A 20,552-nucleotide genomic window follows, 5' to 3' on the forward strand; every position below is an offset into this window, starting at 1 on the left:
TATTTATTACCTGTTAACAAATTTTTTCATAGTCTCTCTTTGACTGTGGTACATTTTAGGACCTCTGTGACTGAACTCAAATTGAGAGTTCATTAAATGTTAATGCACTATTTCTATTTTATAAATTACTGTACAACTGTGACTAACTGAGGATCGGAAAATGACACACTTTTGGCAAACTCTTCTGTTTCTACGTTCAAAAGTTCTAAAAAATTCTCAACCACTGAATCTCTAGCAAAAGTTTTCAGACCATGAGCCTGCGTAAACTGAACTGATTGGCGAACATTGATTCTGGTGAACTCCAGGCACGGCTCACCACCTGGCTAATACCGCGATTACAGTGAAGTGTGGAGGTGGCAGCATTGTGCTATGGCGGTGCTCCTCAGCTGCACAGAGGTGCGGGGGAACGCAGCCAAATACAGGGAGAACCTGCTCCAAGGTGCAAACAAGTTCACTTGGAGGGTTCACCTTTCAGAAAAACAATGAGGTCATGTGGTAAATCAAGACTCTGACTATGGAGAGGCCTGAAGATGACGGTTCAGGCGCTCCCCAACAAATCTGATGGAGCTTGAGAGGATCTGCCAGGAAGAAAGGGATAAACTGACCAAATACAGGCGTGGAGAGCTTGTATGGTCATGCCCAAGAAGAGTTTAAGCTGTAATTGCTACCAGAAGGCAGGGCCATTTCAAGTTAATGAAATAAACTTTACACATTCTATTATATACAGTTTTGTTATTGGCCTTTATTCAATATTGTCTAACAATTAACAGGCTAAATAAGTAATGGATTATTTGAGACAGTAGTTGCAAGAATAACTGATAATTTATGCAAAAGATGACCAAATCTGTTTTATATATGTGAGACAAGATACGGCAAGCATTCAAATAATGTGCATGGATTTTTTTGAAGTATTATCTCAAATGTTTTCACAAATATTAGAATGTTTCAGAAAATTTCAAGTAAACATTGTATGAAAATGTTTTGTAACGGTGAGTAAAGTAAGTCTCCACTACCTCTGTGTCAGGTTCATTCCATCTAGCCCGGTAACAAACAATTATTTTCACTATTGATTAGGGATGGGCATAATTAATCGACGATCGATTGTTGATCATTAAGAATTTCGTCGATGAAATAATTTTTTCATCGAGAAATTCGCTAATTACACATTTGACCACGGGGGGCAGTGTTTGAAAAAAACGCCACAGTCCTACTCAGTTACCTGCGACTGGCTGCGAGTTACCGTGTAGTTCCATTTCCAAAGTAAACATGAAGAGGTCACGGCGAAGTGTAGCGTGGGACCATTTTGAGTTAAAAAAATGACTTGGTTCACTGCCAACACTGCGAAGCTATCCCAGAGACTGGGGGAGACAAGGAGCATGCGTTGTCTGACACGGACGAGGGGAGCGCAAACACCGGAGCCGCGGCCAGGCTAGCCAAGTTAGCACGGAGCTACCTGTGTATCAGGGCGACGTCAGTCCCCTCAGAGCGGGTTTTTCGGCGGCTGGACGGTCACCAGGCTGCGTTCGCGTCTGACCCCAGACCAGTTTAACATGCTCATCTTTCTCAACACAAATCCGTAGGCTGGTGCTGAAGTTGTATGTGAGTTACTGGTTATTTTTATGAAGCTTTCTCGACTCGGTACCTTGTTTGATAATTTTGAGTTACATTTGGCAAAACCTGTCAGACCTAAGTTTTATATATTTGTAGTTGTTGTTTAACATTGTGTTTTTTTATATTATTATTATTTTATTTTGGAGGAAAAAAAAACAAGGGTCAGTTGTGTTTAGTAGCACCGGCTTCTAGCTGTCGGCTCCGCTGCTTAAGATTACGGCAGCGCATATTTTGTTCATCTTGTAATAAAGATCTCAATGAGGAAACACGCTTTTTTTTCCACTGCATTTTAATGTAGCTTATAAATAGTGAATTTTTGAACTTGAAAATATTAATGATTAATCGAAAATTCGTCATTAACTCTCCCGACTATCGACGAACAGAATTTAATCGAACGCCCATCCCTACTATTGATTAATCTTAAGGTGGTTTCCTCGTTGGCCATTATTGCTCCCCCGGGCCTTATTTAATCTTACAGCTAATTTCAGGAAAATGCTTACATGACCGGAACTTCAGGTTTGCTGCTTTGGTTCACACCGACTTCAATAAACGGCACAAAGACACATTATAGCAATTGGCTGGTGAACATAGTGGAGCATTTAACAGCTAAAGAGGCAGATGTTTCACTCAGGGGTTGGTGGAGACCAAATTCAAAGTTACAAGAGTCCAGTGTAAATGATTACTGATATTACTGGTTTTTCATCCTTTATATAGATACAACAATAAACAAAAACTCAAATAGGATTAAACAGTTGTTGATTTGGGGCAGACACATTTGTAAGGTTATATCCTTTTGTATTATTTATGGTGAAAAGGACCCAGAAACCACCGCTAAAAGGTAACCAGGGAGCACATGTTATTAACATTTGTACTATTAACTAACAACCAGTCATTTGTGCATGAACCTAAAATTGCTGCCATACACAAACAACATTCAGTTGAGGCAGATTACACATACACAGTCATCAAGCATCATCACCATCTCAAACACACACATACACATACAAACACACACAGGGTACAAGTACAGCGTCAACTTTTCCGTGGCTTAGCGTCGTCTGAAAGGTCTCAGAACACACACTAAAGCCTTCGGGTGTGAATATGTCACAGAGCATTAGCCCGTTGAAAGGATCTCCAGAGTAATTCTTAATAGATGTTTTTGGAAGTTATTTTGGTTCAGATTAGGAAAGGACCTCTCAAATACAAGCCGGTCAAATTAACATTGTCTAGTCTGCAGCGTTTCTTTGGCCTGCGCTCAGCTCCCTCTCTGGTTGGCTCACACTTTTATCTGTCGGCACTGTGGCAGATAACAACAGTGGTTCAAAAGGGAAAAGCTGGTCTGACCTGACTGACCTGACTGACCTTCATCGTCTAATACTGTGCTACTGCCTCATCCCTTCACTGAAGAATAACATATTGACAGATGCAACCACAACACTGGATGGGACCGGGTTAGCACGGAAAGTGGAGGTATGTAGGTGCTGATGGTTTTTCATAAAAAGCTGACTGATTTATACACTCACTCCGACACTATGTGCCCTTGTGCCGAAGAGTTCCCTCTCCTGCCTCAAAAAGACCCAGGTTTACAGTAAACAGAGTCATCGTGCAACAAGATGAGTTCAGATAATTCCCTTTCACTTTGACCTGCAGGTACATGGTACAATAATTAAGGCTTACCTCTTGTACATGCATATAAACCTTAAAGGCGCTTAAACCTATCTTTAATCAATAGTTTGCCACAGGAAGTGATGATGGCACAATCTAACCACCGGAAACAGACAGACTGATATCCTGTAGGTTTGATGAGCATATCTGTTTCGTCGGAAATGTGATGCAGCTCTCGTATGATAACAGCAGAAAGCTTCCTTGAATGATCACATGGTGCTGCTCATTTGAGGAAGAGTGAATACACTGAGATGAGGCATCGATCCCACCTGGCCGATCAATGGACCAGGCCTTTTCAGAGGAGATGCGAGGAATCAATAATGTTCAGTATGAGCGTTTTGTCATAACATTCATCAGACATCTGCTGGAATTGCGTGAAAGGGATGTGAATGGTAAACAGGTATAGAACAGAAGAAGAGACAAAAAATAAAATTGGAAAAATTACAGCTCTCCTAGTAATTTGGAGGTAAAGATAAACCCAGACTTTACAACTCTGATAATAATTTAAATAGATTCTGTGCAATGTTTCTTCTCTGGGATCCACTTAATCGATACAAAAATTGGCTGATTGAGTAAAATTATTGAATCATATTTTAAGCTAAATCACTAGCTATGTGGCTTCACATGGTTCCTCGTCATGGTAACGCTGAGGCTTAGTCATGTTAGTACTGAATCAACCATATACAGATAGGCCAAAAGTCCAAAATGTCTCTAAGAGTGCACAAAAACACTGTCATAAGATATTATCAGCCACCTGACTAGAAAACACTGGCGTTAATCTGACAACAAATCTGTTTCAGGAGGCATATGGCATTCGAAAAACTAGGTCAACCACTAACCAGCTAAAGCCTTGACTAGAAACCTTCTTCTAGCCTTCCTTCATCACAAGCCCCAAGTCCATCTGAAACATCTGGTGTAAAGCAATACACTGTATTAAAGTGAGCTTATGCACATTTTCAAATAACAATTGTTCTAGTCAATCTGGGTGTTGAGACCTCACTTGTTCTAACATGACCAGAGCCTATGGTGACAAATGAAAACATTAGAAATATATCGATATTTGACTTTACTGAACAAGTTCACCAACTTCTTGACCTTTACTTCTGATTATCTAAAGTGGCTACAGAAGGTATTTCAACATTTTCTACACACTTTATTGTGTTTTATATTTTAAATATTGCAAAAGCCTTTTTCGCTGGCAATTACAGCTGTGAGTTGTCTTCATCAAGTCCTAACAAGCTTTGCTCACCTGCATTTTGGCAGATGTTCTATGAAGAATGAGTCTGGACTTTGATCAGGATACTCAAGGACTGTCAGAGATGTGCTGTGTTGGCTGTATGCTTTCATTGGTCATTCTTGTGTTGGTAGGTCACCCCAGGCACATCAAACTGGAGGATTGTTTCCTCATGCTGTCAGTCCTTTAAAAGGTCATTTGGAGAACTTTATCCCTGTCATATGCTTTTTTACTCAACAAGGCTTCGGTCTAGTGACCCCTGTGAAGGCCTGATTGATGGAGTGATGCTGAGGTGGTCATCCTTCCAGTAGATTCTCCCATTTCTGGAGCAGAACTTTTAACGCTCTGGATCATGAGTCAACTCCTTGAGGGCTGCTTTGAATGAACAAAGAACAGTAAGGAAAGTCTAACAATGTAGGTATTTACCCATTAAACATAAGCTTTTTTAATTATATTTTGATTTTTTTATCTTTGATAGATCTATAAAGAATATTTTTTGTAATTGTAATAATTTTATCTACTATTCAGCCACTATACAATTTCTCTATTTATTTATTGAATGTCTTAATTCTTCTGTTTTGCTTTGGATTACAGAAAACATTCCCTTTAAGGGGACGAAGTATCCTCCATGTGCCATTGCTCTGAATTTAGGAATTGAGATCAAAATGTTCTACCTTGGTTTCATCACATCACAAGTTACATTTCCTGTCATGGGAATCAACCACATTCTTGCAAAATGAACATGTGCTCTTTGGTAAGAACTTGTCTTTGTGTTGCTGCTTATCACTTAGGGTAGAAGTATGTAGAACATGCAAGTCTTGTTAAATGTATGTTGTGGACTGACTCTTATACAATCCTTCAGTTATTTTTAGCTTTCTGTTGGCCTCTTGGTAGTTTCCCTTCAGAGCTTCCTCCTCACATGAGCATCCATCATAAAAAGATGACCTAGTCTAGATAAGGTCCGGGTGTTGCCCGGACCTTATCTAGACTAGGTCGGTCCTCACTATGTTTGTCCTCACTATGTCCAAGAAACAAGATTAGGTAAAACCCTGTATGGTCAATGTGCAAAATGGAGGCTGTTAAAGGCATTGGGAAACTAAAACCCACTAATTAACACATCCATGATGTCATTGCTTTGTATTTGCATTATGTCAATTTCAGCTGGTTACAGCCCTTAATCTGGTCAGCTCAATCAGACATCACATGGACTTTGAACTAGGGAGCTGGCAGGGTAAAGAGCGTTTAATGTCCAGTTCAAATGATTTGGACATTTGCATTCAGACCGCTCCTCCGGGTGCTGGCTAGAAAAGTTCAGGGTTGCGGTGCATGTCTGAGAGCAAATTTTGCCCGTCACATAGTGCGCAGCCTTCGTCTGGGTAACAAACTGCTGCTCCGCCTCTCTGTCACTCACTGAAGGGAGTAGATGCAGAGAGAAGTGTGGCTGTCACACGCGTAGCAGTACTGGCGACTCTTTTGGGGAGAGGCAAAGGTTTGTCCAAAAAAAGTCACTTAATTTGTCACAAGATGCCGAGGGACAGCTACGCATTAGCAGGTATAGACGGGTTGTCCACTAAACAGAGGGTTGGACTTCGAGCCCCAGCAGCATTACCGAGCCCCAAATTAACCCTGATGGTTGTGCTCTCAGTGTGTATGAGTGGATTTGCCGTTCACCATTTTCAAGAAGGTTCATTTTAAAAGAGCAGATGGAGGATCTTTCAGAGACAACCGCTGTTGTAACTTGATCACAAAATAGCAAATATAGCGAATTAGGAATCCAGAGGAAAATGTAAATGTATTATAAATTAAGTGTATTTCACTATTTAATGCAACTAATTGAATCTCACAATTACCCCCCCCCCCCCACCAATCAACTAGGAATGTGCATTTCACAACTGAAATTTGTACCCATTCTTAGCACAGACGTAATATAAATAGTATAAACATTAACCTTTTGTATTGCGTTTCCTTTTACTTGTCATATTATCTGAATGAATGAGAAAAAGAAACCGACATTTTTTCTTTCGGTGAAACCAGCTCAGTAATCCCACATTGTCTCAGAGGACTGGTAAATACAGGTACGGAGCCTTTCAGACACTCCAATCCAGCCAGCTTTGCTGATCTGTCTGCAGCCTGACCTTCACTGGTGTCACATTCAGAGGTCAGAAAAAAGAAACACCCCACACCAGCAGGCCAAGACGACCCTCAGGAACTTTATGAAGGCTTACTATGCTCTTACTAAATTAACCAAATGCAGGTTTAATGGAAAAAAGTGAGGCAGGGAGATCTAGCACTACTTTTTTTAAAACTGTATAACTGAGAGAATGTTTACACACAAGTCCTGCTCTTAGAACTGTCTTACTTCACATAACATGCTTGACAGATCATCTGATTCAACATCAAAGTTAATGCATTACAAGATCTGACCATGTGCCACCTCAGTTTTAAAGGACAACAAGCAGAGCCAAAGGGATCGAAGGATTTTGATCTTTGGACCTCAAAGTATTCTGCTGACAGAGGCCTTCAAGGAAGTCCTCACATCAAACGGAGAGAGGGAGCAAGAGAAAAAAGGGAGAGAGGAATGCCACCAGCAGGACTTTCAGTTGCAATGCTAATCCCTGGAAGAGATGATCATTTTCGACTTTACGTCTGGGTCGTCCATACTGCAAGGTCAGACGGTGCCTGTGTCAGCCTGCCTCTTACCGACAGATGGTTAACTGACATCACCCACAACCCAGACAGCGTTTAATACTTAATATCACTGCACTCGCTATCCTCTCTATATTCTTTCCTTGCAAAAAAAAGAAAAGATATTTCCATTTCCAAGACATCCAACTTTCTAATTCCATGTTTTCCTCTTAAGCTGCAAAGCAAAAGAAAGAGAAACTGGCCATCATGGTACAAGTAACCTTGCTCCAAGGGTAGCCTTTGTGTTTCCTCCTGAAAAGGGGGACGGCTGCAACAGAGAGCACAGAGTAGCAACATTTGGCCTCTTTTGCACAAGCAGATGAAGAAGAGACAAGCATTAACAGCCATCTTCCGTGAGGCCACTGTCTTCAGGTTGTCATGGTGAAAACTCAACATGAAAATGAATAATACCGTCAAAGTTTAGTGCGTACGCTCTTTTACATCTCCTGCATTTACTTTTTAATCACGAGCCTTCAGAGATGGTTATGTGACCTTGAAGCCTGAAATTTTCACAAACCAACCAAACAAGGGGCTGGTAAATCCCTTAGCTAAAGCCTGCTGGGTGTGAAGATTAGATAATGAATCCTCATACAAAATCACTCTCTTCATTCCTGTTAACAATACCAAAATGAACCTTTTCATCTTCACTGATCTTTTTTTTTTCTCTTGCCACTGTGTGTGTCCTCAATGCAACAACAGAAAAAAGGCACCACATTCAGAATCCAGGAAACCAAGCAGTTGTGTGAGAGAAGAAGTGTTGGAAGGAAGCAGACATGCATGACATGAGTCCTCTGGAAGCTCAACCTTCTTTTAGTGTAGTCACCTCACTTGGCTGCTCCCTCGTCTCCCCCTCTCTCCTTCTCTCCCTCTCTCTTTCTCTCTCGGGGGCTGACAGAATTATCTTCTGCATCAGAGCTGAGGCTGGGCCAACGCTCCACACAGAGGACTCCATTTCACACAGCCAGCCCCACTGTGGCCAAGGAGACGCAGCCAATCACGCCGGAGTATCAGTGGCATTGGCCATCCACCATTTTGTGCTCCTCAAGGTCTTTGACTGTCCTGCTCAGCTGAGTGGAGCTGTTGCCTCACTGCACTCACTCTGCTATCTTGTTACACAGATGGAAGTGTTTAAGTTTAGGAGCACAGACCTGAGCGAGCAGCTTCCCCTCCTGTCGGTTCCTCTGCAGAACGTCACGACAGTCAGCGAAAGCAGAAGTGAGATGTGTGATGTTTTTTTTTTCCTTCCTTTTTGCTCGCTGCAGAGATGGACACCTAGAGTGTGGTTCTGATGGTCTTCTCAAGCTGAGGCCATCTGAGGGCTGTGGCTCTAAATATGGAGCTGTCAACCACACTGTCATAGAGAACTGTAAGAGAAGACATCAGCTGCATGTTTCTGTAGAAAACACTAAAGGTGACCTGACGGAGGATGCCAAATCCTTATTTTTCCCGAGTGAAAAAGCACAAGAGATCAAACGAGGGTCAACTCTGTGACATTATTAAATATTCCATCCAAAAATGATTAAGTGCATAATTTAATTAATAGCCTCAGGCGTGATTATTTTTACAATTCAAAATGGGAAGCGATAGGTAGATATATTTGGTTTTCTCCAGAGGTTTCTTCCCTCGAGCTTGAACAGAAAAATATAGAGAAGAAGATCTATCAGGTAGTGGAGACAAGTAGGCTACAGCAAAAGAAAATACACACACACACACACACACACACAGACAACTCACAATTTGTTTCATTCAGATTTCTACCAGCTGAAACACACAGGTTCACGGGCTGAATAAACACTGTCAGAGAGTCGGGCAAGTGAAGGATGCCCAAGGACAGATCTTGGAGAGAAACCAGGAAGTGCTTTTTTTTCCACAAGGACAATTACTCCAGGAAACGTTGCATTCCATGCAGCCTTGTAGTCCGTCTATCCCGGGAAAGCACTTCCTGACATAAATCAATCTGCTGCTGTCTCAAATAAATCCAGTGTTATCTCACGCACCATATACAACGGACTGCGGACAAACCACACAGATTAATCAATGTGCCACACTTTGCCCCACCCCCGACAAAAAGGTCACTAGAGATCCAGTGGCCTCACTCCTATTCAAACCATCTTCCACTGATCTCAAACGTCCGAAACCTCGATTTCCTTCCTGATTTTATTTTCATTATTAAAATGCCTTCAGCAGTATGTAACTCCATCAGCTCACCTCAAAAACATGAGTTGAAGAAAGCCCGCGAGATCTGCTCAAGGGCTTTTTGTAAGCGGTGCTCAGTGGACAACTGCCAGAAAGCTGCGATGCTGACTTCCTTGTAAGCCTGACATGTCAGTTACTACAGTTACAAGGAGTGGGTGAGGTTACAAGCTACTCTGGATGGAGTATTTCAGTGTGACCAAAAGAGGACACAGGAAGCAGTAAAAAAATAAATAAAATAAGAGCTGAAAAGCCAAAAGGCCGTCTGCTTTGCTCGCAGAAATGTTGGAGAAAGGACTCTGCGACCGCAATCTTTTTAAAGCTTCTGCTGAGTTTATCTAAGAGAAGAAGATAAGTTCTCCTTTAGGTTCACCGAAATGACCTCTCGAGGCAACTCAACAAGTTTGAGAAGGGAAAGAGGAGAGACCCATCAATATTAACTTACCACTGAGACCTCCTTTCCAAGCTCTTAAATATTTAATCGTCCTTGGACAGCTCTGTTTCTTCGTAGGCCGAGCCAGTGTGGATCCCTTCTATAAGACCACTCCTGTTCCTGCTCAATGAAGGCCTTGTCCAGTGGCACCACACTGCCCAAGGAACGGGCGTCTCCAAAGAATTCAGGATTTTTTCCACCACAGGCAGCTCGAGGCTGACAGAGCTGGTTCACTGTGTCTCTTCAGAGGAGCACATAAATCGTGACTTCAGGCTGGAAACCTGAGGACGCTGTATAGATGGTTGCATTTATCTCATCAGCATGGCCGCTTTGTACCTGAAGTGTTAATTTGCTATAAAGCTCGCCCCCTTTTTGCTTCACATATGTGTGCCAAAAGATAGACAACCATCTGAGCTACAAGGTTTTTTTTCCCAGTAGGGGAAAGGCAGTGTTGATGTTCTGATGGAAAGCAGAGAGGAGGAACCAGTTTGTCAGCAGTATAACGTGGCAACTGACAACAGAAACTGGAATGACACCTCTAGCAGGCCACTTCCTTGTTCCTTTGTAACCCTGAGAAGTTGTGTGTTTGGTTTTCAAACAGGCCTATACCTAGTTACCTAAAATCATGCGGTTGATCAATGATTTGCACAATCACATCTTGGAGCTAAATCCAGAAAGGCACATGATCATTTAGTGTGGAAGGTCAGTGTAGTGAGGGTTTTGCTGGACCGTAACGACTGTAGTGCGGTGGATGCGGGGCCTGTGTGTCTCAACACACTTACAAGGGTAGCAGCAGGGCCAGGCTGCATCTCATGAGCCATGCATCATGTCAAGAAAGCACTCACTGGAGCATTTCAATTTGCTTTTGTGCGCCTCCATAGCCTTCCTCACTGCCCCAGGTAGAGAAGAAAGGAGGAGTGCATCACCCAATGTGAGTGAGTGAATGAGAGAGGGAGGGAGAGTTTGAGCGTGTGTGTGTGTGTGTGTGTGCAAGAGACACAGAAAGAAGCTAGAGTGAATGATGAGCTTCACAACCCTTTCCTTTCTGTGTTCAAACCATCACAGAAGTCTCTCTTGTTTAATCCTCCGTCCTCTCTGTCGAGATTTTTAGAGTAATCCTGAAATACCTTGCGAAAATCCAGTTATGTAATTTTTTTTCGAACTGTATCGCCACCATAGTTCACTCTGCCCTGTCACCCCAAAACCGAACTGCAGCAACAATGTGCGTTGATTATTTAATGCAGAGGTAAAATTCTACTTCTTATGGCCTTTGTTGCACTTCAGACATGATGCAAATCTTGATGCAAAATTAAATTACAAATTAAACCTGTATATTATGTTATAACATGGAGCAGTACATTATAGCAGGTTGCAAGATACTATGAATAATTAAATCAGTACTCATGCAAAAACACACATTTCCTGTATTTTACATGTATAGTCCAAGAAACCAGTATTTCTATATTACCACAACTCAAGGGTGTTCTGTGTCAGCTACTTTGTCATGAATTGAAAACACAATAGATGATTATTAACATTTATCAGGGGATTGTTTTGTTGATTAGTCAATTCATCTTTTCCTTTAAAACTTGAGAATTTCCCATCAAAGTTTGTGACATGTTTTTTAAAAAAATTGACCAATTGCTTTTGCTTCACAGGTTCTCTTTAAGAAGCTTCCTCAAGGGTCTTTTTTGACAATAAAGTAGCGGCCACAAAGAGAACCTGGGGACTTGGGGGGCCTCTCCGTGGTTGCCCACTTTGTCCTGTCAGTAATCCAACCTCAGTTTCCTATAACACAAACTACTTGAAATGCCATCTCTGCCCCAGCAGAAGAAACAGTCCTGACCCGCGCGACCTTACGCAGAAAACCTGAGCGCGAGCACATTAACTACTACAGCAGCACTTCACAATCTGGGAAGAGCCGAGAATGTGTGGAAGACTTGTGAAAGTTACAACAGGAACTCTATGTAGCAAAGGGAAGGCGCACACTGGGTCAGAGACAATCTGTGGAGAACACGTCCACGGTCTTACATCAGCGGGCTAATTCGAAGAACATCCACCGTCCATCTAGACTATTTCCATGGCACCCGTCTGGGAGTCAAATGTGTCGACCGCAGCAGATTCCTGCCCGGCCGTCCTCTGCCGGCTCCTCCTTGAGAACCTGTTTGCCCTGCCACACCGGAGGAGAAGGAGCATCGCCACCATTTTGATTGCTCTCCTCAGCCCCGGCATTGTCGCAGCACAGTGTGTCAGCTCACAGTCTCCTTGTCAGCAAGATTTCACACAGTGGCCGGGGGGGAACTGCAGTGCCCCGCACACACACGCACAGAAAAACACACTACAGCTTGCAAACACACCTCCACCCTCCTGACAGGCAGGTCAACACACACCTCAAGGATGTGATGTGTGGAGAGTCACCTACGGCTGTCCATTGTATGACAACAGAGCTCGGTAATAAATGATCAAGAGCCTAATCCATTAAACCTAATAACTTCAAAAGTGATCAAACACACTTCAAAACGCCAAATAGATCAGTTTAACTTTGACACCACAGTGTGTCGTTGGATGAACAGAAGAAGACTTCATTATGCTCCTGTTTAACTCGTCGGTCAACAAATGAGGAAATTAAGACTGGAGACGGGATCCTGGTTCAACCAAAACCCAAGAGTCGTCTTGAGAACTTACTTGCACAGGAGAGAGTGTGTGTGTGTGTGTGTGCATGTTACGTGTGTGTTGAGACCACCTTGTTGAACATTAACCACGAGTGTGGCCAAATCACTGCATTATTCAGCATTACCATTCAGACCTCATACATGAGTCCGTCAGCCGTCGCGGTCGCAACGTCCAGAAAAGTGTCAGCCGCAGATCACAAACAAACAAACTAAATAATCCCAGATATTATTTGAACACCCCTGGGTTGTAAAATGAAAGACTTGCACAGGCAACCTTGAACGATCCGGCCTCACTTTGTCTGAGTTCTTCTTCTGCTTCCTCTGGCTGAGTACAACTTCAGAGGGTTTGAAAAAGCAGAAGAAGAAGAAGAAGACAACCTCTGTCATGGCGTGAGGGGATCCTGCCTGTCTTGTCTGTCTCTGACTCCAGGGCTCTCTCTCCCTCTCCCTCTCTCCTTGGAGACTCATCTGCTTTCCTCCATTTTATGGTGAAGCCCTTCCACAGGCTGACATACCTGACTTGAGACCAGTGACAGCAAACACACACAGTGCAGGAGGAGGGACACACAGACACACACAAGCGGCTAACAATGTAGCACTGAGCAGCACAGAACAAGAACAACACACTGGGATTAAAATAAGACAGGACCACATGAAGGCGCACAGGAGACATGTAGCTCCAACCCTGTGGAGCCACAAATCTCCTGTTTAGAAATAAATGAGGGGAGGAGGAGGGGGCACGTACATGGTGAGCGTGTGTGTGTGCATGTGCGTGTGTGTGTGTGTGTGTGTGTATGGACCCGCGGCTAATGCCAGCTCCTCTGTTGTCGCTAATGGAGGCTGGAGAGCAATCCGTGCAATGGCTTCTCCATGAAGCTAACGCGCAGCAGCAACGCGCGGCCGGAGAGAGCGCAGGAGGTGGTGGAGGGGTGAGGAGGACGCACGGCACGGCACGGCCAGCGGTAGCAGCGGGGCTACAATATCCCCCCTGACCAGACATGTCAGAATAACAAAACACCACCTCTCTCTCTCTCCACCACCGTCCATTTCCTTGTGTCACCGCTGACAACAAACCGAAAGGCGACATAGCGGCGAGGCAGCGGCGTTAGGAAAACGAGAGGAAGCGAGAAGACCCACTTGACTTTGGGTGCCACAGCCGGAGCGCCCACCCGGCTTTAAAGCACCCTCTCCCCCGGCTTCCCTCCTTCCCAAAGTCCCTGCCTTGGACTGGAAGGAGAAGCGGGGTGGTGGAGGGGGGAATCAGCTCTTTCCAGGTCATTCACGAGGCGCTCTCCAAATCGGATCCCATGATCTACCATCTAGCAGACCTTGAAAGCCCAGCGGAAACCTTGGAAATGCGGTGCAAGAAGAAGCAGAGGAGGTGGTGGGAGAAGAAGGACAAAACTCACTGGTACAGTCTTCTCCTCGAGCGATCCTCCCAAAAGTTGTCCTCGTATTTCATGCGTGCGCCCAGTCGCTCTAATGGATGATCGCCATCTTTCCTGCTTCTCCTCCGCGCTGCAGCTGCAGATGACCTGAGATCCGTCTGTCTCTGAATAATGAGCAACCACACGGACGAGGAAGACAATCTGCGGAGCGGGCTCACACAAAGAAGTTTGGGAGACGAGCAGGCACCAGAGGGTGCACAAGAGTTTGCGATGAGACGAGGGCGCATCAGCGGGATGGACAACGTCTGCGTCTGAGAAGCTCATCCTTCATCCAGACTGAGGGTCGGGGAGGAGGAAGCCTGCAGAGCCCTCAGCCAGACAGAGCCACCACCACCACCGCCAGATTACATGCCCGCAATTTTATATAGGCTTTCCATATAGTGTGTCTGCCACGTCATGGGGTTATCTGCAGTTCACTTTGGTGCTGGTGGTGGTGAAGCTTCACACTTGATCCAAACAAATACACAACTCAGATAAGATTAAAGATTAGATAGATAGATAGATCGATAGATTAGATAGATAGATAGATAGATGGATGGATAGATAGATAGATAGATAGATAGATAGATAGATAGATAAATGCACTCATATTATAACATAATATAAGCCTATAATAAATTGGTTATCTGCAGTTCGCACTTTGATGTTGCTTCCTTTACACCTCAATCACAAACACACAAGGTAGATAGTATCTTATATTTTAAAAATAAAATTATTAATAACATAATAAAAAAAACTAATCTACTTGAAAAATCTCTAGTCCTGCCTTTTCTTAAATAGATATTATTTTGTCAGATAATTTCTTCATACATGTAAACAAGGGGGGGGGGGGGGCATGGTTGAACCCCACAAAATGAGATTAAGAATAAATGATGATAACCGACTATTTGAAAAATCTCCAGTTTTTTCTATATACTCATCATCAACCCCTGCACGTTTATCATCTTTATTTATAATAAAAGCAAAGCAATCCATTCACACGATTCATTCTGTTCTTTATTCATAACAAATAAGGATGTGTTGCGGCATGCTGCTCCGTCCACCGGCAGCTCTAACAAAGAGAGAGCCCAAGACAAAAGGTGCAGGGTCCTGCTCAGATGTATGTCAGTGCAGAGAGTGGGTGGGTGGGTGGGTGACTGGCGGACAGGCAAGCAGGCGGGTGGGAGGGGGAGGGAGGGAGGGGGGGGGGTTAGCTGCAAGAAAAGGGGCACACAGGGGAGCGTGGTTATTGAGGAGAGGAGCGAGGGACTCTAACGTGATCTGAAGACGTCCATCGCTCACGATGTCTTTTGTTCAGAAGAATCGAACCTGTTAGTGATGCTCATTGCTCCAAATGTATCACTGAAATGTATTTATATCACTGGGCCGTTGAAGTACTCTCGTCACATTTCTGCATCGTAAAATATTTTTTATAATGACAACTTCATAAAAAGGCGCATGCTTCAGAGTTCTTAAGTCAAGAGCATTCATGCAATCAAACTATCTTCAGCTCTTAAAGGTCCAGTGTGTAAGATTAAGATGAAAGGGATCTGGTGGCATAAATTGAATGTTAAATAATCACTAGAATTGGCCCCTTATAATCAAATTTATTTACTTATTAATATCGTATATTATATATTTTATATTTACATATTGAGTTTGTAAGACAACTGCAGGCTACCATAGGTTCTCTTTAATGTTTGGAAGTGGAAGGTAAGGCGAGGAGTATTCAGCTGCAATATAACACTTGACCACTAGATGTCACTAAATTCTACACACTGAACCTTTAAGATTTGAATGTATTATGTCACTTAACTCCTGGCATAGTTTTAAATAAATATGGTAAAATTGCGATGTGTTGCTTGCTTTTATTTATCAGTGAACTTCAGTGCAGTTTACAGGAACATCAATGTTTGCTGTTTTTTTATTTCTTTCCTTATATGTGCTGTAATCTGCTGTGGTCGCTTTTGATTTGTTATTTTCTTTTTTGTTGCTATTTGTTGTAGTCTTTTGTGATCTGTTGTAGTCTTTTGTGACTTGCCATTGTGACTTACACTTCAGGGCCGTGATCGTTTTTGGTGAAACCAGTCTTTGCTTTCTAAAACTTGTTCACAGTGTTGTTTTTTCTTAACAGTGCATGTATGTGGTTCCCAGCCGCATGGAGAACCTACCACAGTCCCTCTGTGGATTCAGGCTGCCTCTATGTCTCCTGCCTCCACATGTAATCCCAGGCCGACTCCATGATGGGGAGATCAGCGCTCTGTGCAGGGGATGGGGGGGGGGGGGGGGGGGGGGGGGGCACCATCTGTTGCAGGACTCCCATGTGCTTTGCTGTTGAAGATAGTTCTTTATGACCCTGCATGGCTGCATGCTTGGGATCATGCTAAAGAAGGACATTTTGGGAGCAATCAGATGCTGATGGGACTGTATGACGGGTAACACACTTCCGCAGTGCCTTAAATATCTGTACAGTACTATATGAATGATGGATGATATATGATTCACCCAAAATCACAATAAACCTTAATATCATTAAAGCTCATCCTCCAAAGGTTATAAGACATGTTGTCTTGCAGAATTATAATAAAACACATATAGGGCAGCTGTGGCTCAGGACACAGAGTGGGTCGTCCGCTACCCAAAAGGCCAGCAGTTTGATCCTGGTCTGCCTAAATTTTTTATGCAAAAGTGTCCTTGGCCAAATACTGAACCCTTAAATTGTACCTGACGCCTGAACCAGCAGTGTATGAGTGAAAGTGCTGCACATTGATGCACTGTGTGAATGTGTGTGTGAATGGGTGAATGGCATCAACTACTGTAAAGTGCTTTGAGTGGTCATCAAGACTAAAAAGTGCATATGAATATAGACCATTTAAATTGGTCTGACTGCCGTTATTTTATTGTTACATAATTATACTAGTTCATTCTAGTAATATTACTCTGCATGATGCAGGCAGTTGTTATTTTGGTCTTGCCTCTTGCAGACAGTAGATGGCAACCAGAACATTTGCCCTGATTAGTCAAATAAAAGCATGTGACCTGTTTTTTCTCTGAGGCTTTGCAAGTTTTTACCCATTCATAAAAAAGTTGGTTTGAACTCCTGACAAAGCTGTTTCTCTCTCTGTGACATTCAAATACCTGGAAAACCATCATCCACAAATCATGCGCCTGTGCTCTCCGGTGATTGTTGCCTGATTTACAGGCAAAGACACAGAGAGGAATTAAATTTGTGTAAGATGCAGACGTAGTTAATCATGTTTGACAAGTGTTGCTGTTTCCTCTTGCGAGGCTCGGTAATGAATTATGGATCCTGGAATGCATATATTTTTGATGGGATTTAATAGAAACCTTCGGATAGGAAATGATATTCAGTCACTCTTTGTATCACCAGCCTGCTGTTTGTGCCACCGCGGCTTATAACAACAGGACTCCGTTCTCGACAATGTTGTTACTCAGTGTGATACAAACATGTCTGAAACATGTGACGCCTTTGGAGCTGAATCAGTTGAGCATATGAAATTTAGAATGTAATGTTAAGCATAAGGTGGCAGATGGAAGCAGGAATGAGCCTTTTTATTTTTTGAAGCGCCTCTATAGTGCCAGTTCCTTTGTTGCACTGACGTACGTAGCCCCATGTATTTCCCATACACTGTGGCCAATGATCAAATGATTGGCACAAAAGTGACTTCCTCCTCCATCAGCGTTCTGCCCCCGACGCACTGTTGCTCTTTCCCCTCAGACAAACAAACAAACAAAAAACCCTGGTGTTATTTACTCCAGCATCATTTTGATATCTCAACAGATATTTGAAGGAACGTCCCCAGAGGAATAGAGTGTGAAATATACACACAGATACATACACACACATACTGTGTTGACGGTGCGTCCTGTGGGTGCCAGGTAGCAGCCGGGGTTTATCACGCTTCTCGGGCATATGGCTGCTGCGGCAAATCTGATTAATATGGGATGGCCGGGGAGTCCAGCGTATAGTGTAAGACAGACTGCACCAGGACATCCCCACTGGTGCGGCCTCCCCCGCACCCACACCGTGCCAGACCTCGATCCAGAGCAGCTATAAACAGACCTGTCGTCAGGGACTCAGATGGTCTAAGCAGTGGGGGAGAGGAGGGCAGAGGGGGGTGCTGTACAGATTTAGAAGGTGACCAATGACTTTTGGGATACGTTAATATCCATGTGGCATTATTTAATTTGATTGCAAATTAAAAAATATTTTTCAGACATCCTTATTCTGTTGTTGTTGACTTTATACTCACTTTTAATTCATTTATTTATAATTTAATTCTGTATTTAAAATGGCCCTTTTCCAGTCTTGTTGACCAATCAGAGCACTTTACTGTACAATTTTGCCATTCACCCATTCACAAATACAGTCATACAGTGCATCTGTGTACAGCACTGCCAAGGGGCAATGTGAGGCTCAGTATCTTGCCCAAGGAAACCTCGGCACATCGAATGGAAGAGACAGGGATTGAACCGCCGACCTCTGGATCTACCTCCTGAGCCACAGCAGCCCCTTCTATCGTCTATTGTTTTATTGATGTCCAGATAATTTCCCTTTTTGTTGTCTGTAAGGTGTCCTTGGGTGTCATGAAGGGATTATTATTATTATTATTATTTGTATTATTGTTATTATTATTATTATTATTATTATTGTTATCATTATTATTTCTACTATTATCATTATCATCATTATCTTCAGTTAATTCTTTTTTATGTGTTTCTGAAACACGATTTATTTAATGATTTCCATTGGGGACTTTCTGTGCTGGTGAGAGATCAAAACGTGCCCTTTTGAAAAGTTCCCAGCACAGGAAGTGAGACGCAGCGGAGTCCTGCACGGGTCAGCACACATTATGAGAGGTCAGGTCTATGTGCTGGAGAGGACAGAGGAGACACAAGGAGAGAAACTGACTGCTGCCCTGATGTGTGAGTGCGAGTTTTCTTTATTCAAAAACACCTTTAAAGTCTTTCCCTCAAAATATAAAAACACACAAAACCCACACACATGTACACACAACTCTGGGGTAAGTTTTTTCTATTGTCAAGTACGACGAGCATGGAGAATGAAAGGTCTCCTCTGATAGATAGACGGATTCTGTCACGTCTTCCTAATTGAAATAGATTTTTTTTTCACTATGAGATTATGATGAAACATAAGGGCAACTCATATTGTTTCCTTTGTCAGTATCCTCGCCATCGCAACAGAATCTTTTTTTACCCCAGACATTACACTGCAGCTATGATTGCAATTTTTTAATTCAATTTATTCGTATAGCACCACATCATAACATAAATTATCTCAAGGCATTTTACAGAGCAAGGTCATGACCTCACAGTCTCGCTAAGAAAAACCAGAGAGTTCCCAAAATGAGGAAGCACTTGGCAACAGTGGAGTGATTTAAAAAACTCTCTTTTAACCCCCTTTATTATTATTATTATTATTATAATTATTTGTATTATCATCATCAACATGCTGCCTACGAGGGACATTTAGATAGGGACAATACATCCAGCAAATTGTCATGGCATGTGTCTGAGTGGAGGGATGATCATGAATTATTAATGCTTCAATTACTATTTCATTAAGATAAGCACTTTAAGTTGTCAGCAGAAATGTTTCAGAAATGTCTCCATGTTTTCAGAATTCCCACACGTTGCTCGGGAGTCTGCACTGTGAAACCGACAGTTGGGTTTCAACAGTTTTAAGATGCAAATCAGGCGAATGTCCTGGGGCGCACAAGGTGTGTGTGTGTGTGTTTGTGTGTGTTCATCCATGCAGACTAGTGACCTGAACCAACATAGCAACATTGTTTTGGCCACACCGAAATGGTAAATGATCTGTGTTTATAGAACACTTTCCAGGCTTGATGACCACTCAAAGCGCTTTACAGGACAGTTGTTTGCCATTTACCCATTCACACACAGTCATACAGCGCATTTATGGGCAGCACTTTCCCTATTAGGGGCAATTTGGGGTTCAGTATCTTGCCCAATGGCATAAAGATGGGGAATACTGAGATCGCACAGCCCTGAAGGGGCACACATCCGAATGTTACTGCAGCTTCTTCTCCATCCCCTGAACGATAATATACAACTAAAGACAAAGAAAAAAAAGGTGATCTGCAAGGATGTTGCACAAAAATGAAAAAGAAGACACACGCGCAATCTCTGAGGAAGAAAAGAATAATGATTATGTCATTCAGCTGCCTCTGTTCTGAGCCTTTATTTTGTTGGATTTCAAACCTTGTTTAGTTTCAAGTAAATTTTCCCTTCAAATCAAAAAAGAGAACAGGCATGATTATGCAGCACTTATAGTACACATCAAAACATCACCATTAACAATAGATATACCTTCTGTGCAATCTGAATGAAAGGATCTGCAGTCTAAACTTGAATGTGAATGAGGGCGCTTTATATAGTTGGTGCGACACAACAATTTGTGATGGCAAATAAAACAAGAGTTGCTATTTTCTTTACTGCCACAATTTAAAAAAGCTGCATTTTCCCTTAAAATATGCAGAATGTCCTGAGTCATATTTATGGAACAGCTTTAGTCATTAAGAGCAAAATGGAAAAGAAACATTGGCACGTCAATCAAAACATTTCCAGCC

At 42.8% G+C, this 20,552-nt stretch overlaps 1 protein-coding gene across 4 annotated transcripts in view; it reads right to left on the reverse strand.

Moving 5' to 3' along the window:
• The window catches only part of znf462 (zinc finger protein 462), a 46,434-nt gene extending 32,227 nt beyond the window's left edge, over positions 1–14,207 (reverse strand). The window contains exon 1 of one of the 4 annotated variants that reach the window (XM_053410731.1): positions 13,903–14,207. The gene's annotated coding sequence lies outside the window, so the exon portion shown is untranslated. Of the gene's footprint in view, positions 1–8,018; positions 8,320–8,343; positions 8,394–13,902 lie in introns of those variants that run through there. The other 3 variants (XM_053410727.1, XM_053410730.1, XM_053410729.1) reach the window with 3 other exon arrangements.
• Positions 14,208–20,552: the final 6,345 nt, after the last annotated feature.

This window comes from Pleuronectes platessa, chromosome 19, assembly GCF_947347685.1.
Source record: "Pleuronectes platessa chromosome 19, fPlePla1.1, whole genome shotgun sequence".
NCBI classification, from domain to species: domain Eukaryota; kingdom Metazoa; phylum Chordata; class Actinopteri; order Pleuronectiformes; family Pleuronectidae; genus Pleuronectes; species Pleuronectes platessa.